This window comes from Ptychodera flava (genome assembly GCF_041260155.1).
Source record: "Ptychodera flava strain L36383 chromosome 3 unlocalized genomic scaffold, AS_Pfla_20210202 Scaffold_27__1_contigs__length_13241970_pilon, whole genome shotgun sequence".
Taxonomy (NCBI): Eukaryota; Metazoa; Hemichordata; class Enteropneusta; family Ptychoderidae; genus Ptychodera; species Ptychodera flava.
The window spans coordinates 6,786,306-6,806,146 of NW_027248281.1; the positions used below are offsets into that span (position 1 = coordinate 6,786,306).

A 19,841-nucleotide genomic window follows, 5' to 3' on the forward strand; every position below is an offset into this window, starting at 1 on the left:
ATGAGATGATGTTCGTATATGCTTGAAAAGTGTGTCTGGGATTTTTGATACAGACCTCCGAACAAATTTTATAGCAGAATATCTTCTTTTTTGGCAATCAAAATCTTCATCTTAAACCTTTAACCGTCAAAAACTTAAAAATGAAAATAGATAGGAGAAATCAGTGGCACACTTTTTGAGAATGCTGCAATGGTTATCCTTGGTGCAAATAAACACTGGAAATATTGCATTGTGGCCACAGGAAAAGGGGAAAACTGATTTTTGGGGGGATATGTAAATTTCCTGTCACGTGATCCTTATGTTTACAATGACATTGAAATTAGCACAGCTGAATTGCCATATATCTAGGCTTTCCAACTGTATATAGTTTATAGGGGTTGCCATCTCCGTATTTGTCAGATAATTCTTAGTTTGAATAGGTCTATTTCTTGTCTTGGAACCTTAAACTTGACTGGAAAAAATTATCAATAGGAATATCAGATAGCTCCTTACTATATTTGCAATGTGAAGGAAACATTGATTTTTTCTTGTATAAACTGTAGAAGCTTTATTATTTTTCATTACATGGAATATTCAAAGCAGAGCTGTAAAAAACAGCCAGTCACCAGCAGCAAATGTGATGTTTCATATATAAGAAGATTCAAAGTTAACTAGAAAGCATTTGCAAGCAAAAGCGAAGTTCCAGAGACCAGAGCAGCGGAAGAAACAAGAGAATGTGTGACAAAGATAGGTGCAGAATGAAAGAGTGCTTTGGATTTTAATATTCAAGCACGTACCTATAGTTAGGGCTGCTAGCAGTAAACACCATAATACAACTAAAAGCAAGGCAGTCCACAGATTACAAATGCCTACATGTTCGGTAAAAACGCAACAGATACATACGGGGGCGACAACGTACGGAAATGTATATCCAATATTTTTTTTATTAAACACATAACTTCCCTCTGAAGGGAAGAAAAGGGTTACAAAAAACAAAAGAGGAAGTTACTAAAACGAAACCAAAAGTGTTTCGAAGTAATAAATACGAAAAAGAAATAAATTCAAACCAAAAAAAAACCAAATCAAATGATGATTACATTTCTGATAGGCGTTCAATTCTCAATTTCATGCATGTAGATATGTACTGTGCTAGAGGAATTGATATGCTTGTATTTTTCATTATGAATTCAAATTTGTTAGGCATATCATAAAATGCGGTGTTATATTTTGCAGCTGCAGCAAACAAGAGATTTCTTTGGCTGGTGTAAAATTTGCAAGAAATGATGAAATGTTGTTCATCTTCTACACATTTACTATCGCAAAGTTCGCAGATTCTTTCATGTACCGGAATTTTATTGTGGCGTCCTGTTTCAATTTTTAATGAATGATTACTTAATCTAAATTTGACAAGACTGTCTCGGAGATCAATATTATTGATAATAGTAATGTAATTTTCAAGCTCAATACTTTGTTTAAATATTCTGTATGTTCTCAATTTATTTTTTGCATCTTTATTCGTTCTTTTATCATCTTGGATTTCTCTTTCCCACAATTCATCGTATGTGCCTTTAAGTTTGCCATAAATTTGGTCGATTCAGACTTAGTGATAATGTGATCGGAATTAACAAGTTGCATTCCCCGATATTAGTACAGATTGACTCAATCTTACAATACCACTTGCCTTTCAGAGTTTTGTTAACAAGGAATGCTTCCTTTAACAGACAGTGTTCGCTATTATTAAGTCTATTAAAGTATTTGATCATCTGTTTGTGAATAAAAATTTCGATGGGATAACGACCAAGTTCACTGTATGTTGCAAGTTTTGATGTGTTTCTTGAAATTCCCAATAAGAATCGGCAAAAGCTGAGGTGAACGTCTTCTATAGCTGATTTGGAGGTACACTCGTGTCCCCATACATCACAAACCATACACAAGAATGGGTCTGATAAGTTTATCAAATAATGATTGTGCTAATGGGACATTTAGATTTCTACCAATTTTTTCTTTTAAAAGGTACACTGCTTTCATACCCTTTTTCTACAGATTTTAAATTTTAAATTTTCCATTTGCACTTAAGACCAAACCAAGGTAGTTAAATTGTTTGACTATTTTAAGCTCCTTACCCCAATAAAAAATACGTGATTATCCAAATATCTGTTAGACTTATTAAATATCATAATATTTGATTTATCCGTGTTGACCGTTAAGTGCCATTTTGTAGTGTACATGGCTAATTTGTCCAAACAATTTTGTAGTCCTTTTTTGGACTTTGACAGAATGACGATGTCGTCAGCGTAGAGAAGACAGCTGATGCTAGTCTTATCAAGGGTTGGTGGGTCACACTTTTCATTATCAAAGATGTTTGGAAGGTCATTAATGAACAGGTTGAAGAGTGTTGGACTTAGGTTACATCCCTGTCAGACGACATTCTTGCAAGCCAGAGCAATAATTTTCGCTCCGCTGACCGGATCTGTTCAAGTATGCTGCCTAGCTCTGCATGCAGTGTGCGAAATTAAGAGAAAATAGCTTCAGGTCATAAGGACCTGCCCCAAGCCAAAGCTTCAGGTCCTTACAGAAAACTGCCGGTCCTCAATAATGGCAGTTGTTAACGACCATTAAAGTCAACTTCTCCACCAATACTATGCTTTTGAATGTTGTAATATTTAATTTTTCATGTCCTTTTATCAATAGAGTCAGTAAGTATTCACTGCAAAGGACTATTGTTCACATAGATTGCAGAATAGTGTAAGTGAATGATTATGAAATATTCATCTACATGATCTGGAATCTGAAAAAGATCACAGTCCTTATCTTCCTCACGGTCATGCGCACACATTTATCAATGTTTTCCACCTGGGGGGGACAACGGGACTAACAGGAGAATTTGACATTTTTCCTAGTCATGTCAAATCCCCTACTCTCGGACTATAAAATGATGTCAAACACCTAGGGGCCGGGGAATACAGGCTCATGCACTGGCTACATGTGCCCGATGAAAGCGAGAAATTTTTTCTATCGTAACTTTCTATGGGGAATGGTGTTCTCTGCATTGCTGTGTACAATAGCGCTGTTCACGGTTACACGTTTGTTCCTAAATATAGCTGTACGCGCGCGACATCGGACACACAGCTAGCTTGAAATGCGGACAAATTTTATCAATGTTGCACACATGGCCGTTTTTGCAGCTTGTACTCTGAGTCATGAATATGCCTTTTAGCATTCATTGCTACACTATCAGTCGCCTACTAAGATTTGTTTTCGTCGATTTTGCATGCGCAATTTCAATTTCTAAAAATGCGGACAAATATTTATTTTTGCATATTAATAAGAACAGTGACGTAAACTGTGAACAGTCCTATTGTACACTACACCAGGGCATGTGATATTGTGATTTGAAAATGGTTGGCGAGCTGAAAAGCACTTCTGAAATAAGCCAACGCAAGTGGTAGAAGAGTGAGTGAACAACTTAGTACCCTGAAAACAGTCATGAGTAAGGGTAGTGTATGAATAATTTTTTTATGCAAACATTGATCACTACGACTTTTTTATTGTAATGTAAAACAGGAGGGAAAAAGTACTTGGTGTGTATTTTGATATGACGTATGGATTACTTTCAAAATTTTTCAAAAAATAAATATGCTTAAATGTGGCCTCTGTTGCATTCATGAAGAAACAGATGAAGTTATACTTTTAATTAAAAGGATAAGTATCGTAACTTTTTCTCGATTATAGAAATTGCAGACAACATGAATGGCATGGCACACGTCGCCACTCGCGGAAATGAAGGCATATTTTCTGATCGAAAAGAATTCTGGGTCTCATCTTCCTTTGAAAGCTTAAAGTTGTTAAAATGACTCTGAAAAGTTTGACAGACCTCGATACTGCTGAAAACCATCGACACAATCAGTTAATGATACCGTAAAATCTTAAAAGACGTAATTTTTTGCGACATTTAGGCCTACAGTCCATGATGACGCTGAGTTTTGCCTGCCTGTCGTAAAACGGTATACATCGAAACAATTTGAAGCCCTTATCTCGGCCTCTGAGAGTATACACGACGGATCGTGCAACTCGACAAAACTGTTAATGATAAGGTCGCTCTGTTTTATAAAATGTACACTTGTTATCACGATATATCGTGGTAAGAGTCGGCCTTGTGAACTTTGGTTAAAGACCAACGAGCAAGCAAGATGTTCTAGCGGTCCGCAAACAAACGCAGCGAAACTTGAACTTGACTGTCGACTGCAGGTAGTGCAATTGGGCTGTCGTGTAACATCTAGTCCTTGTTCAAAATTTGAGGTAAAAAAATACCTCCATGTTCAAAACCAAATATGTTTAGTCAACAGCACTGTTCTCGTAGTAGGTTTTTGTCTTAAACTCTTCTGTGAACCGTTTATGTTTTGAACGCTTCAATGGAAAATCAAAGCGAAGAAAACGGAGTCAGTTTGATAAAATGAAGGGCTGTATTATGTACATTTGTGTACATGTAAATTCCGAACACTTAAAGTGTGGAACTAGTGAAGTAATACTGGGTGTTGTTATCATATGACACAGATATGCTAACATTACCAGGGTTACACTCTCTAGACGAGTATTATTATAATATTGTGTCACATTGTTGCACCAAAATCAATCCATTCCATCATTGCTAGGATCTGCATGCACTGACGTCATTCATACTGATCTGAATGTAATCAGTTGCACCGTGCTATGCGCGTCGATCGGAGGGGTTAGACTTTTCGTAAATGTAAAAGTCGCAAGAACAAAAAATTACTGTGTTGCGACATTGTCAACTCCCACCACCCCCGGTCTGGTGTACCATAGAGATCGAATTCCCCACTACCAGGGCACGAAGTGCGATCAATATCCCCTGTTGCCCCGCACTCCGACGGTGGAAAACATTGATAGGTGCATGACATTCAAGTCTGAATCACATGATTCAGAGTCAGTCATCATAAGCATCTGTTACAGGTCTTGACGGATCTGTCGGTCTCGGACCGTCGGATCGACGTTAATTTCGCACACTGTCTGCATGGCAGGGCTGTGTGTTACCGGCGTTAATAGGCCTCGCAGACTGATAGGAAAAACCGCTGGTGGCTCCTCAGAAATACGGCGGGCAGTTTCTCCGCCAAAACAGCCGATTTTGAATCCAAATTTTGCATTGATCTTCGTTTTCGAGCACACCCACCTCGCCTAGGTACACGATGTGCCCAGCCGCGCTTGTAAACGTACGGAAAGCCTACTTTTCTGTCTCTATGCGAGCGAAGCGATCGATCCGCCGCCATTGTTGTCTCATGAGCATTCGGGCGAAACAGTATAGCGCCACGTACGGCGAGTATTTAGAGAAAAATAAAATAAAAAAGCAACAAAAACAAAGTGAAAAAAAGCTAGAATTATTAATAGCTGAATGCAATATGATAGTCGAGCAATGCAGAATAAAAAAATTAATCAATCAACACACAATAAATGCCTGTAAAACCTGTCCGAGCTGAGCAATGACGTCATAAGCGTGGCGCAATGCATTCTGGGTAATTAAGGTAAAATTTGTGTATAGCATGTTCTATGATAGTAATACCAGAAATAGAGAAAGAAAGAATGAAAGAAATAAAGAAAGAAGGAAGGAAAGTGAGCAAAAACTAACAGTTCCAGAGCTGGTCTCTGGAACTAATTAGCAAATTTGTTGTATTTGTGTAAATAGATTTTCATGGGTTTGCCTGCTTGCATTTTTCTTATTTACAAGCCTTATTTGACCAAGTTAATGTTCCTTTAACCACGGTAACTTTGGCAATAACAAAAATACCTTGCTATGCCTATATACATGTACATGAATATTGTTTCTCAACAGAATTTTACACATAAGCTGCTCATCTACTCATCCAGTCCATCTATGGTAAGTTTTGTCCAAAGTTGAATCTGACCCTACACAAATAATCTGTGTTTGCAAAGACCAAGTAGAGATAAGGTTTGTGTCTTGTCCTAGACATCTTACAAAAATGATGCAGTACCATGTTTTTCTCTATTTTTTTCATTCTTCAACCAACAAGAAACAACATGAAGTCAACATGCAGAAAAAAAGGTCGATGCAGCGGGTCTTGATTGATGAGCGTGTGGTTGAGAAACAAACTTTATATTTTTCTTGGCCTAAGTAAACACCAAACAAAAATACTTCATAAAAAATACCGGATTTCAAACTTTCTGATGTTAAAATAAATACAGTTACGACTTACCTCCCGACATAGCTTCACCGAGTCAGCAAAATGCAAATTGCAGACCTTTATCCTGGCTACAATTAAGTCTGTCATTCCTCTTACATGGATTTCTTTGAAAAGTAGAGGATAGTCATAAGCATTACCATTATGGGCTGCCATTACTGTAAGACAAATATGTTTAATAAGTATGGCAGTGACACGTAGTGCAGACCTAATGCACCAGGCACCTAGCATCCATTCAAGGTAATCTCTAAGCAATCAGTCTGTTCATCATTATTCAAGGGATAAAGTCACTCTTTTTGACATTTTTTTGTTATTTTAGTTCCATAATGTTATCAGTGTTGTTCTGCTCACTAAATAATGCTTAATCACTGGTTGTTAAAGTTCTCATGAATTCCCCTTTAGAACAATGTTTGGTACATACCAAGAACTAAATGATGGAAGTAATCATGCATTTTGTCTGTGTATAGAGTGTGAGTTGAGCTGTGGGGATCAGTGATTGAGCCTATTTCCATAAGCAGAAGAATACAGATGATATTCCACAAGAAACTTAAGTAGCCAAAATAATGACGAAAATATGCAATTTTGTGCCTTTAATACCCAACACGGACACAGGCCTATTCATTCATTACTGAAATCTAATCAACCTTACAGGTCCTATTAATAGAAGGTATTCATTCAAACTACAATAATTGAGTGGTGATTAGCGATATGCCCAATACAAGGAACTAAAAAATGATTTTTATTGTTATTCCTTTTAATCAATAATTTGATTTATTTCTAAAACTTAGTGATATTATGTGAGTGTACTTGCCTGGATAAATTGTGCATTGTAGTTTTTCCTCTACTTCCTGTACAAGGGTGGCCACCCGATCTAAGACGGATGGTAGTGCTGTAAAACGTTTTGGATTGCCTTGTAACATTTCATGGGCAATACCTGTCTTCTTTGCAACTGGAAAGGGAATATTTCAAATATAATCGTGCATGATATGATAATATAAAACATTAATATTATGATTGTAAATGCCCAGAAAAAGGAACAGAACGGGAAAAGCCAAGGATACCAAGCTGTTTTTTTAAATTAACTTTCAGTTGTGTTTGAACTTTGTTATCTTAATACTCTATACTAACCAATTGATTTGATCTTTGCAGAAGTTTGAACAAGAGTTGAAAACTCAAGAGGAGTTTCCAGATGCTGGACTCTGTAGGGTACGTATAAACTGGCTCCAATCTCTGTGATACTATCTTCCTTGTGTGTTTCCACCAGTACCCTCTAAATCAAAGATAATAAATATCCTTGATTGCATAGAGGGTATTTGTTCGATTCCAGCTTCAGTCCCAGTACCATAGGTAGATGAAGTTGCTGCAGCTTGAGTACTGGCATTGGTAGTAGCAACTGTGCTAGATTGAGTGCTTGTGACAGTAGGTGTTGCAGAAGCCATGTTGTCTTCAGTCTCATCCTCATCACTGCAGTCACTCTGATCTACAGCCATACGTTTGCCTACACATTGAACAGTTGTCACACAAGTGGGTCTAATAGTGTCCATTCTAGTCTTCTTATGCCGCAAGCGACGCTTCCTGTTCTTCTTTTGTGCAGCTCTGTGTTTGAGATATGCAATTCACAAATCTAATCCAATAGAAAAAAGACTGTAGGTACATTGAAAATGCCATATCCCCAAAAAATGCTGTGTTCATTATAGGCTGCTGAAATGTGCGAGCCTCATTAGTAGAAAAGCAAAGACTGCAGCCAGACTGTCATTGCACAGATATAAATTAATTTGAATTAATACAGACTTCTTCATCAACTTCATGTTAAATTTGACACTGCTCTACTATTTTCAAAAACGTTGTTGAGGGTTGATTTCCTGAATAATGAGCGTGTGTACAATCCCTGATTTTCATGGGTTTTGAAATTCAAGTTTAACTAAAGAAAATTATTATTGCTTCAATCATCCACATACTTTCGAAACGTAAAAGTTTCCAACTTCCTTCCAAAGGACCCAATCTTACCTTACATTACATACATGCCGAGAGCTGCATCTTTGTCTGCAACCAGCCGACTGATGGTGATACCTGAAGCTTTGACGCTGTGACAGATTTCACTAAACATGTCGCCTTCAGCCCAATCACTTGTTTCCTCCCAATTGTGTCCCTGACCAAGTTTGGTTCGGTGAGCTCTGAAGGCGATCTTTCCACTCTTCAGTTCAAGTAGGGTGAATGAACTGTTATTTTCATTTCTTCTGCGTCCATAGAAACCGTCTGTCACTGCCTCCCAGTTGTGCTCATCACCCCGCTCCTTTACCGTACGCTGTGCCTCACTGCAAGACCAGTCACATAGTGTGGTAATTGCTGGGAAGAGCCAGTTTACATCCATCTAAAATGTGGACTCTGCTACTTTGGGCAACACAAGAAGATCCATTACATCACGGTAATGTTTTTCATACTGCCCAGACATTAAAAATGACATGACAGTGAATGTAGGCAGCCAGTTTCTTGGTTTTGTCACCCCCTTAATTTTTATCATTGACCAATTCCATCTGATTAAAACAAATATTACAATGGAATCTCAGTACATTTGTATCAATTGCATGACACAATTTTCCCCTTGACATTTTCCACAGTTTGTTTGCTCCACAAAATTAATAATAGTTTCTGATGTTGTAAGAATAGGATTGTGAGATAATTGAGTTGAAAGAGGTGAATTTATTAATGATGAAGGAAAAGAAAATTCTTCTTGGGAAATATATTGATTTAATTTTTTTATGTGATATTTTATCTGATTGGTAATGTAATTGGGATCTGTTTCATTGGCAAATAGGAGACATACTAAAATTGTCGTAGAATTATTTGATGGATCTATTTGGGCCCTTCAATAGAAGATGCTGCACTGACTTCCAGTCCGTCCGGTACAAGAGTTAGATAGAATGGGTAATGGCGATAAAGATTAGTCTCAACTAATGCAATGGGTGTAATAGTGTCAAAACAAACGAAGCCCTCGCTGCAGTCGCAGCTTTTGAAGGTTTTTTCCAGTGAGTATGGGTTGCAACGCAAAAAGGAAAAAGGAGATCTGCTTTTCCTTGGCAACTCGTACTCCACCGGGGAAAAATGTACGAGAGCGCGAGCTACGACTACAGCTAACGAAGCCCTATAGACATCAGATCGCATCATTGGTGGAATGAATCCCTATACTATCGATATTTGTACTCCATATGAAACATTAAAAACATCACAACAGTGTACTTCCTTCTCCCGAAGAAGGAAAACACAATGAACTACCTCAACAAAAAGAAACTGAAGCATCGGGCGACACTTACCACTTTTTGATGCGGAAGTCAAAGTCCCGAAGTCGGCATCTCCCGATCCCGACATCTTGTGCTGCTCACTCCGACGTACACGACTGACAGCAACAGCCACACGTTGTCTTGTGGGTTTTCGGGGCATTGTACAAAAATCTCTCCAAAATTTCGCGGAAAATTTCACACACACTGACTGTAAACTACCGGCCTGTACAGTTGTCGGTCAAGTAAGGTTATGTTTACATCTGTGTACGCAAGCGCAGTAGGCAAGTCTCGCGTTTTATGTGAACTTTGAACTCACTTTACTAACAAGATTATGCAAATTTTATGCTAATATCACTAGGGAAAACAATCGGTGCCCCATCTTAAAGGCATTTGGTTGGACTGCAAAAGTGTATTTTAAGCAAATCTCAATTAATTATTTAAAATTCTCCTTCTCTTGAACCAACACACCAACTGAACTGATATTTCACTCCTATTACCCTTAGTCAGAACACTTTAGAGTTTGATAGAGGCATTTGGATCGGTCATATGGTTAAGTCGCCATATTGGCTTTTGCAAAAATTTGAATTAAAAGTGTAAATCTGTTTTACTCCACAGTACATGCATTGACTGAATGAAAATTTTCCTCGTATCACCCTTAGCGTGAGCACTTTGAAATTTGTTAAAGTCTTTTCGTTTGGCCGCCATATTAGATTTTGCGAAAATCCTCATTTTATCATTAAAAATCTACTTCTCCTAAACCAACACACCGATTGAACTGAAATTTCACTAGTATTATCCATAGCGTGAGCGATTTTGAGTTTGTAAAAAAACCAGGATAATCGTTCTCGTCGTTTGGCAACCATATTTGATTTTGCAAAAATCCTAACATAATCTTTAAAAATCTACTTTTCCAAAACCAACTCACCGATTGAACTGAAACGTTACTTTTATCAGCCTTAGTGAGATCACTTTCACATTTATGCCGCCGTATTGGATTTTGCAAAAATCCTGATTTAATTGTTTTAAAAACTTCTTCTCCAGAACCAATTCACCATTTTGAATTTTTCACTTGTATCATTCTTAGTGGGAGTACCATCAAGTTTGTGAATAGTCTTTCTATCTGTCATGTGATTTGGCAGCCATATTGGTTTGTGTGAAAAACCTACAATTACTAGCAGAGCCTACAATAACTCTGAGATGATATTCAAAAATATTCTTAACAAGAACCAAAAGACTGCTTCAAGCTCAAATTTTCAAGATACAATCATTAATACTTGAAACCAAGGCACTGCTTGGAGCCGCCAACGCTGCTTGCAGATTTAATCGATTTTGTGTTGGTAAAAACGAGATTAAGCATATACTATCTCGTGTTTTATCAAGTTTCGATATTTCACAAAGTCAGACCAGTAGACATGAAGGCCGGTACGATTGGACAATTTCCCAAAACCACTCACGAAGCTGCACTTTCTTCTTTACATATTATGTTGTCATCCGGGGGCTGGATTTCGTCGGCGTTTGACTTTGATGATAGGTGCATGATGTTCAAAAACACTTGTATAAAGTGAATTCCAGGTAAGGCAGTATTCATATCGTTGCATGCATTATCATTGTGCCAGGGTAGATTTTGTTAATCGCTGATAAATTTGGAAGAGTCAATTTTCTTGATGTACCATATTATTATATTTGAAGACCAGTGCAGGACACTTACAGGGGAACCAATATAACAGGAGGTATAGATCAAGTAGGGATCACTGAGAGATGTGTGAAGAACAGACGATGCGGCTGGTGATATTGTCACCGGATTGATGACTATATCAGTCAATGTACTGGTCTTGTCTGTAACACAAGTGGCACTGTAAATATGTTGCTACGTATTGTAAAGAAATTTACCAACTTCCGGCCTTTGATGACTGATTAAGTCACAATTGAATCAATCACATTTCTTAAGCCACGTACGTAACGCTGATATAGACGTCTTGCTATGTGGATAGTTAATAACCCTTTAACTATCGCACACGACACTAAGGGAGCCGTTGTTACACATGGCCTGGAGGTTGGAGGAGTTTGAGAGGTCGCTCAAAAAATTGAAAGCTACAAGGAGGTTGCTTAAAATATGAAGAGAAAGAAGGGGGTTATTGAACTTTTGGTGCAAAATAAGTTTAAACACCTCCAAGATTGCACCATTGCCCACATCAATTTCAAAAAATTGTTATATGAGAGGGAGGACATCCCCCTCTCATACTCTGTCTTCCTTCAGGTGTTCTAATAGTTTCATACAGTATAAAAACAAAACAAATTGAAAACACCTTTCAGATTGCCCAGAAATAACTACTGATATTCGCGCTGCGTTAGTTCAGTGAAGCTTGACATCGACATGGCCTCACATGACGAAAAGTCATGTGACCATTTTGCCGCACATATGAATTCAGATTTTTTTCCGAGGACCTGTATTTCGAATGTTTTATGTATAAAATATAATATTATAGAATACATACCCCAAATAAGTTTTAATGATTTGGGCATTATGGCTTATTTACTAAACAACAGTATGAAGTTCAAATTAAACAAAATCAGGTAACAGATGGACTTTAACAAATGCAGTTCATTCACGCTATCATTCATAGTATTGTCCCTTGAAACCTTTCTAATGTATTACTTCTTAGTAATGTTCTTTATGAACCACCTTTTGTGCAATATCCTGCGTAGTGGCGAGTACTTGGCAAACATATTTTGGAAGTGTTAAAATTGTAAGGGGTTTTTCATGTTCAAAGGTAGAGTGATCATAATAAGAGGAGCAGCATAGGGAGAAGAGCAGTGGAAGTGGGGAGTCAGATGCCTTCGGATTGAGGTGGGTCGATCTTTGTAAGCTTAATTAACGAGGTTGACATTGAAGGGTTCCTTAACATGTCGAAATTTATATAGGAAGTGTTACTGGGCAAAATGATTCTAAATCATATAAATGGATAAGCCTCTTTGAAGTCAAGGAACGATGTAGCGATCACCCAGTAAAAGTTGGATTGAGCGCCAAACACCATTGATAGAGCATCTGGGTGCCATGGCAGCAGTGTTCCGGTTAAGGCAATTCCATAAGACTTTACAGGACACCAGCGTCTGATGTTTAATGAAGTGAAATTGTCTTACAATTTCGTGCGATCTTTAGATGTCTGTCGAGAGCATTTCTAGGGCATGTGCCCATACGTGAATTCTAAAACATTTTACCCGTTGTACCTACCTTGGCAATTGTATTTATCGTAGAAGATTTTCCATGTCCAGGTGAACCAATCAAAATGATGTTTTGGTCACAGCAGCCCATTTCGGTCCTCTCTATAACAAAGATTGGTAATAATTGTATGAACCATTTAATAGATAAAAATGGTCTTTTTAGGAGTCAAACTCGCGTCTGCAGCATCTACGCCTGGCAGACCAATAAGTAGGGGTTTCCATTTGGGATTATACCAAAATGAACCAAAATGACTTCAGAACTAACCCAAACAATTCACTAAAAAGGTGTTGCCTTGCCACAGCAGTCAGCACAGATAATGTAAAGTTTGAACATGTACATATAATAAAATAGTGCATTGTTTTTTCTGAACAAAAGATCTGAGTGGATTAAAATCACGTCTACCACAAACACAATTGGAACTATTTTGTTACTATAAGATGAACAGTAAAAGTCACAGAACATGCTTTCCAAGAGAGGGTTTCCTCAAAGCATTTAAAAACTATCAATTTTTCAAGGGAAAATATCAAAATTGTTATTGTCAAATTAAAGTTAAAGTAGTATAAAAACAAAATTGTAGTAGTTTAAGCCATCTGCTTTTTTAATATTGTAAAGTTATCCTTTTTGAAACATTTTAAGGATAATTTATCTCATAAATACACATTCTTGAAAAGTCAAGATGAAAGGTCAAAAATGGATGATTGCTGTATTGTTTAATGGTCCTGGATATGTTTCAAGGTTTCGGGATCATATCTGATTGGTTCTTTACAATTTCTAAGTGCATCTCTAGGCCAGTTCTCAAATCAATTCAGGGTCGTATCAGTAGATCCCTGTTTACATTCAAGGTCACATCTACTTATTTACTTAGTATCTAAATGTTTAGGGTTCATACCTAAGTGGTCCATTAAAAGATTCAGGGACACCTCAAGTTGGTCCCCAAAAGTTTCAAGGACTCAGCTGGGTGGTCCCTGAAAGTTTTAAGGTCACATCAGAGTGGTCTCTAAAGGATCCAGGGATACCAAGGTTGGTCCCCGAAAGTGTCAAAGACTCAGCTTGGTGGTCACATCACAGTGGTCTCTAAAAGACACATCAGGGTGGTGCCTGAATGTTTCAAGGGCTCGTCTTGGTTGTCTTTGAAAGTTTCAAGGTCATATCAGGATAGTCCTTGAAAGATTCAAGGACACCTCAGGTTGGCCCCTGAAAGTTTTAAGGACTCTTCTGGATACAGTCTCTGAAAGTTTAAAGGTCACATCAGTATATTCCCTTAAAAATTCAGGGGCACACCTGGGTGTTCCTTGAATGTGTGAAGGACTTATCTTGGTGGTCCCGGAAAGTTTTATGGTCACATCATTATAGTCCTTAAAGGATTCAGGGTCACATCACAGTGGTCCCTGCAAGTTTCAATGACTCATCTGGGCAGTCTTTGAAAGTTTCATAGTCGCATCAGAATGGTCTCTAAAAAGATTCGGGGTCATATCAGGGTGGTCCTTGAAGGTTTCAAGGTCACATCTGTGTCTCTAGAAGCTTGTAGTGCCTTGCCTAAGCCGCCTATGATACTTCTGGTCACATTTAAGTGGCCTGTACTGGCTTTGAGGTCACTTCCGAGTAGCTTGAAAACTTCCACTGTTATTCGCAAAACTTGCAAGATTCAATATTACATTTGTGAGCATGCTTAGAAATCGAAGGACCATAAATGATTTTTATTGCTATTTTAAAGTCCATTATGAACTAGGAAATGAATGATTAATTTTACTGTTTGTCTAACACCGGTGTGCCGGGTATGAAAGGCCCCCTACGTCATTGGAAATTCATCATGGTGCTTGAGTGACAACTTGCAACAGCGGTGCAGGCAGCACTGTGAAAATCACCAAAAATGAGTCTCAAGAAAACCTTACTGACATTAAAACAGCTCCTATCCTACTATAAACACATTGGCCACATTTTTAGGGGCTTTCAGGGAAAATAAATGTCAGGACAGTCAGACACGTTCCCTAAAGAACGGTCATTACTAGTTTCAAACAGCTGTCAGTCATTGAGGCACGCACAGAGGTGTAAATGCACAAACGTTTGTTGTGCACACAAGATCGATTATAAAAAGTAAACCAAGAGCTATCTGCTGAGAAAGCTAAGGCTGTACCTTAGCGAAGAAAGTCGTAGTAGCACAAGTACTAGGCTGCAAATGCATTTGTTGTCTTGCTTTAAGGTGGAATATGCAGCGATGAATGTTCAATTTGTTTTTGCAGTGCACTCATGAACGGGCAGCCCAAACATTGATTTGGTTATACGGAGGCCGTCTATCAAACGCCGGGAACACAAAGTGATGTACACAGGGCTGGGTGATGAAACCAGAAGGCGCAGGGCTTGGAACACCATCTAAATCAACACAATCAATATGTACGTTAGTTCCCTTTCTTGAAAAAATAGTGGCCCTGAAAAGGGACGTTTGGTTTGTGTGTGCATGTGGATTACACACGCTATATGCCATCTGCATCTACCAATGGCCACTGTATGGCTGGTTAGGCAGGTTTGGATACAGAGACCGCACTTGTTTCAACACGCAACTGGGCATTACTTGCCGTTTCGTGACAACAACCCCATCTGCCTGAATCAGCTCAGCTTTTTTGGACAAGTGCTGGTCGTTTTTCCCAAGCCCCTCTCGATCTGTCCAACAATATCCAATACTTCCTATTAATGCGTTTCATGATGCCAGCATTTAGGACGCTCGGTCTCTTATCCTCTCCAAGCCTCTTTTGTCAGGATGTTGTGGCGCAAGGCTGACACAGACAGCACTCACATTCGCTGTAGTTAGAGTCCCTTGGGACTAATATTACATCGGTTGTAATGCCACTGGCGTTCAGAAGACTGCCCTCGAACTCTTCTTGAAGCTCCCATCCGTAATGATCGAACAAACTACGAATGGCGTATTCTTATTCAGAGTTTACTTTCACGTGCATAGAATGAGACATGTTGAACACTCGAGTTCGGAGACTCTACTGAGTCATGATCGAAATAAAATTGTTGTAGCAAAAGAAAGGCCAGACATTAAGGCGACATAATTATGAATATTCATATACCCTAGGTACTAATGAGACAAGTTATAGTTCATCAAAGTTGGGAAAGCCTGATTGCCCGACAAGTCCAAAAACAAAGCAATCGATGGGAAACAGGCTCCTCGACCGTATCCTGTGTAGGAAACCCGCCGAAAATCCTTGGTGACGTCATAGACGGTAAAAGCGATACGATTTTCGAAGCCTATGGTGCATGGTGACGAGAAGACAAGTGAAACTATAAAGACATTTCGTAATTTCATTTGAGTGTCCTACTGAAACGTTCCTGCAATTAAAAAGATCGTTGAAATTATCTCATAGATATCGTCTCCGAAACATGTGAAATTGTCTCATTACGTATATGGCTAGTTGTTTTACTTTCAAACTGCTATGGAACCAGAGTAATCGACTTCAATGCAACTTTCGGATTAGGAAATTCAACGTTACGTTCTGGATGACCACTTTGTGTATTTTAATTGCTACTCCTTGTTTGACATTCTGTTTTCCAACGGCATTACTAAATTCAAATTGTGAAGCAAATGACATTTCCAATAGGGCTGTTCACAGTTAACGTCATTTTCTTCATGAATATGCAAAGATAAATATTAATCCGCAGTTTTAGATTACTCTTGTGAAATTACGCATGCAAAAATGATGAGAATACATCTTAGTAGGCGACTGCTTGTGTACCAATGAATAAAACATGATACTCTTGTGAAAATTACGCATGTAAGAATGATGGGAATACATCTCAGTAGGCGACTGCTTGTGTACCAATGAATAAAACATGAATACTAAAAGGCATATTCACGACTCCGAGTACAAGCAACAAAAACAGCCATGCAACATTGATAAAATTTGTCCGCCTCTCAAGCTGCAGTGTCTGATGTCGCGACCGTACAGCTATATTTAGTAACAAATTTGTAACCGTAAAATGCACTATAAGCCAACATCAACAACGGAGGCCTACAATAATTGACTTTACCGTCCTTGAACAGACGCCTGCAGTCTTCATATCTCCTCTCGGTTACATTGTAAATGTCACGCCAGGCTGTTTCACACACTTTCTTACCAAGAACTCTAAAGTCAGTAGTCATTTTCTTCTTTTTGTGTGAAACGGTTGAAAACTGACGGATACTGTCGATGATAAATTGCTTTTGTCGCGACTCGTTACCAAAGTCTTTGAATCTGATTTCTTCTTCGTGTAACTCGACCGGTGAGAACGCGTGGAGACACTGTAAGTCGCAACAATTAAGCTTGTACAGGACGTTGAAGTTACGCAGTGGTTGTGTTATACGGCGACAGTTGCGTCTTCTCTTTGGCGGAGGGGAGACATCGTCGTTCGAGCTTAAGTTCACAGAAATGTCTTGCTTGACATTTACAACCCCACTCACAGATACATTTTCTCACACACTGAAGTACAAATTAATTACAATATGTAAGTAAGTAGAAAAGTATATGTGATAGACTTTACAATCGTAGTCCTGTAGCTATACTGTATAATCACTTTATCGGCACAATAATTAATGTGGCTGCAGACTGAGTGCTGTGTAATTCATTTAACAATGCTTGATATTGGGTTTATTTATGTTATTAGCAAACAAGATATGTCACTGATCAAAAACTCAATGTATTGCTTCTGAATTATGTGACTGACTTTTTTGCTAAGAAAAACAAAAGTGTAAAAAATATGTTGGTTATATTAACATTACAGCAAATCAACGAAATCAAAAGTGAGTGACAAGGCTAAACGGAAGCTGTCTGATGCTGCAAAACAATTGACGTTACCATCCCTGACAAAACGGCAGAAAATCACAGAAACGAACACCAAAGTTAATGAAGAAACAGAAGCAATGAAAAGAAGTGTCAAAGAGTGTCATATTGGTATGTATAAACACAGGAAACTCAGAAGGTGTGATATTTCTAACAAACCATAAAGGTATATGACCACTCAAGAATGACATTAATTCAGGGCAGTGAAAAAATTGATCATATTAATTTGTTGTCACAAATACATCATCACCAATACGTTTGATGGTTTGACCTGCTTTGTATGTTTGTGAACTGATAGATGTTTTTTATATCAGGAAGGGGCGGACTATTTCATATCTAGGGGATGTCCTTGAAGATTTTAGGAAAAAAAACAAAATTTTCCCAGCAGACATCAACGACAAAAGATGCAGAAAAAAGACTGAAACAAAATTTTCTGAGAACCCTTTTGAAAAAAATTAACTCATACACCTTCCAGACCTCTCCCTAATGGTCTATCCTAAAAGCACATATCTATACAAATTGTATAATATTCCATTCAATAGGTCCATTGTACAATAAATTGCCATGTTTGTTCATAAGATCTCTGAATACAGACATATATGCACAGATTCACATCTAGGGTAATGGATTACAAAAACCCAGTGCTTGCATAAATCAAAACATTCTCTATAAACCCTAAAAGACAAGGTACACACCAATTTGTGAGAAATCTTCCCTTTCAACTCACCAGACACAAAGTGATTGCAAAACAGATGTCATGTATACACATGTTAACAGATACCATGTTTTCGGATTATAAGTCCACAGTGGTCTCATAATACCCTTTATTACATATGTACCACATTTTACTCGCATCGAAGCGCGCGCGTGCTACCGGCATTTGCACTGCAGTGCAATACAAAAAACATTATGCCATTCCTTTATGTTAATGAGCATTTACCAATTTTGACCCGGAACTATTTTTGTTTGAAAACACAAAAAATGTCGTCTACAAGATTTCATTTCACTTTGGTTCGATGCTAGTTATAGTAAAATGCATGACATTACCGATTAAAATCTACGACAAAGAAAATTGAATGTACTTTTCATAGTGTGATGATGATTTTTATTATCCGGAAGAGCAGTTTGTTTGTCAGCGAAGCAAAAACATTGACAACGGGCGACGTCCGTTTCTAGCTCCATGGATACACGGTGGCCGCCGTACTTTACTGCGGGCGCAGCGGAGCCAATTAAACAGTTAACATTTTCAGAAACGTTTTTTGACAGTAGTTTTCTCACCGGACATTCCCTGTTTACAATAGAAAGTCACTTTTGTATGCAGTTTACTCTGTGCTTGTGTGTCCTACACGCTAATGCATGATAACAGTGATCGCTGTGCAGTGTACGGTAAACACTGAAATTTGATCGTTCGACAAGTTACGTTTGCCGTATCTTACTCTTAAATTTCCCGTAAAAATCTTCGAACTGTTATTTGTATCAATCATTTAGAAGAATTTCAAGCTCAAAATGAGAAAAAAACAAAAGCATTCCATGTTCAAAGTCCTCTTCGTTTGGCTATCTGTGGCTACGTATGTATGTGTGAGCGATCGCAAGCAGAGTTCGAGCCCTCCGACGTTCCTCTTACGTCATCCTTGATAAACAAGTAAACAATAGTTTAGCCAATCAAAATAGAGGGTGTGGCGGCGTTGACCAATGAAAAGTGAAAGCTGATTCGATGCCTCATTAGAGTATGTCAATATTGTATAACTCCGCAGGCTCGCCCTGAAGCTTTGACAGACAAGTAGTACGCACGACTAATCGTCGATTCTCTCGATAAATTATGCAAATAAAAGATAGAACATATGTAACAATAACAGAACCCCATGGCCGGTGAGTGCAAGCGCGCCGTACTAGCGGTATTTGCACTTTACAGTCTGAACGGAGGGTACCAAATTTGCATATTTTATCGTGTTCGAGAGCCTCGTTTTCGCTACCTCGCTGAGTGCGGAAGTTTGTTTGGGGAGAGACCGGCGTACGATCTCAAAAACAAGGCCGTGAACCCAAACAGAAACTTATCCTTCTTTTAAACATTTATTAAGATTTTTCAAAGTATTTGACTAGAGAGTGCAAATTTTTTTTACGATGGCACAATTACCGTGCCAAGGCGGACGATCGAACGACGTATTGTAGAGCTTGAGCCAAACTGAAACTTTCAGAAAATGTTCCTTATAGTATCGATAGTAAGTGGTTCAAATTTCAGGGCCGTACGATATATTGCATGTATTTGCGGCATGATTAAGTGACGCCGTGTAGAGACCGGTGTGCGCATTGAATTGAGGCACGGGCGTCCACG

General features: G+C 38.4%; 1 protein-coding gene across 1 annotated transcript in view; it reads right to left on the reverse strand.

Moving 5' to 3' along the window:
* Window positions 1-19,841, reverse strand: part of LOC139126465 (uncharacterized) — a 230,477-nt gene that overhangs the window by 59,966 nt on the left and 150,670 nt on the right. The window contains exon 4 of the mRNA XM_070692524.1: window positions 12,702-12,793. The gene's annotated coding sequence lies outside the window, so the exon portion shown is untranslated. The remainder of the gene's footprint in view (window positions 1-12,701; window positions 12,794-19,841) is intronic.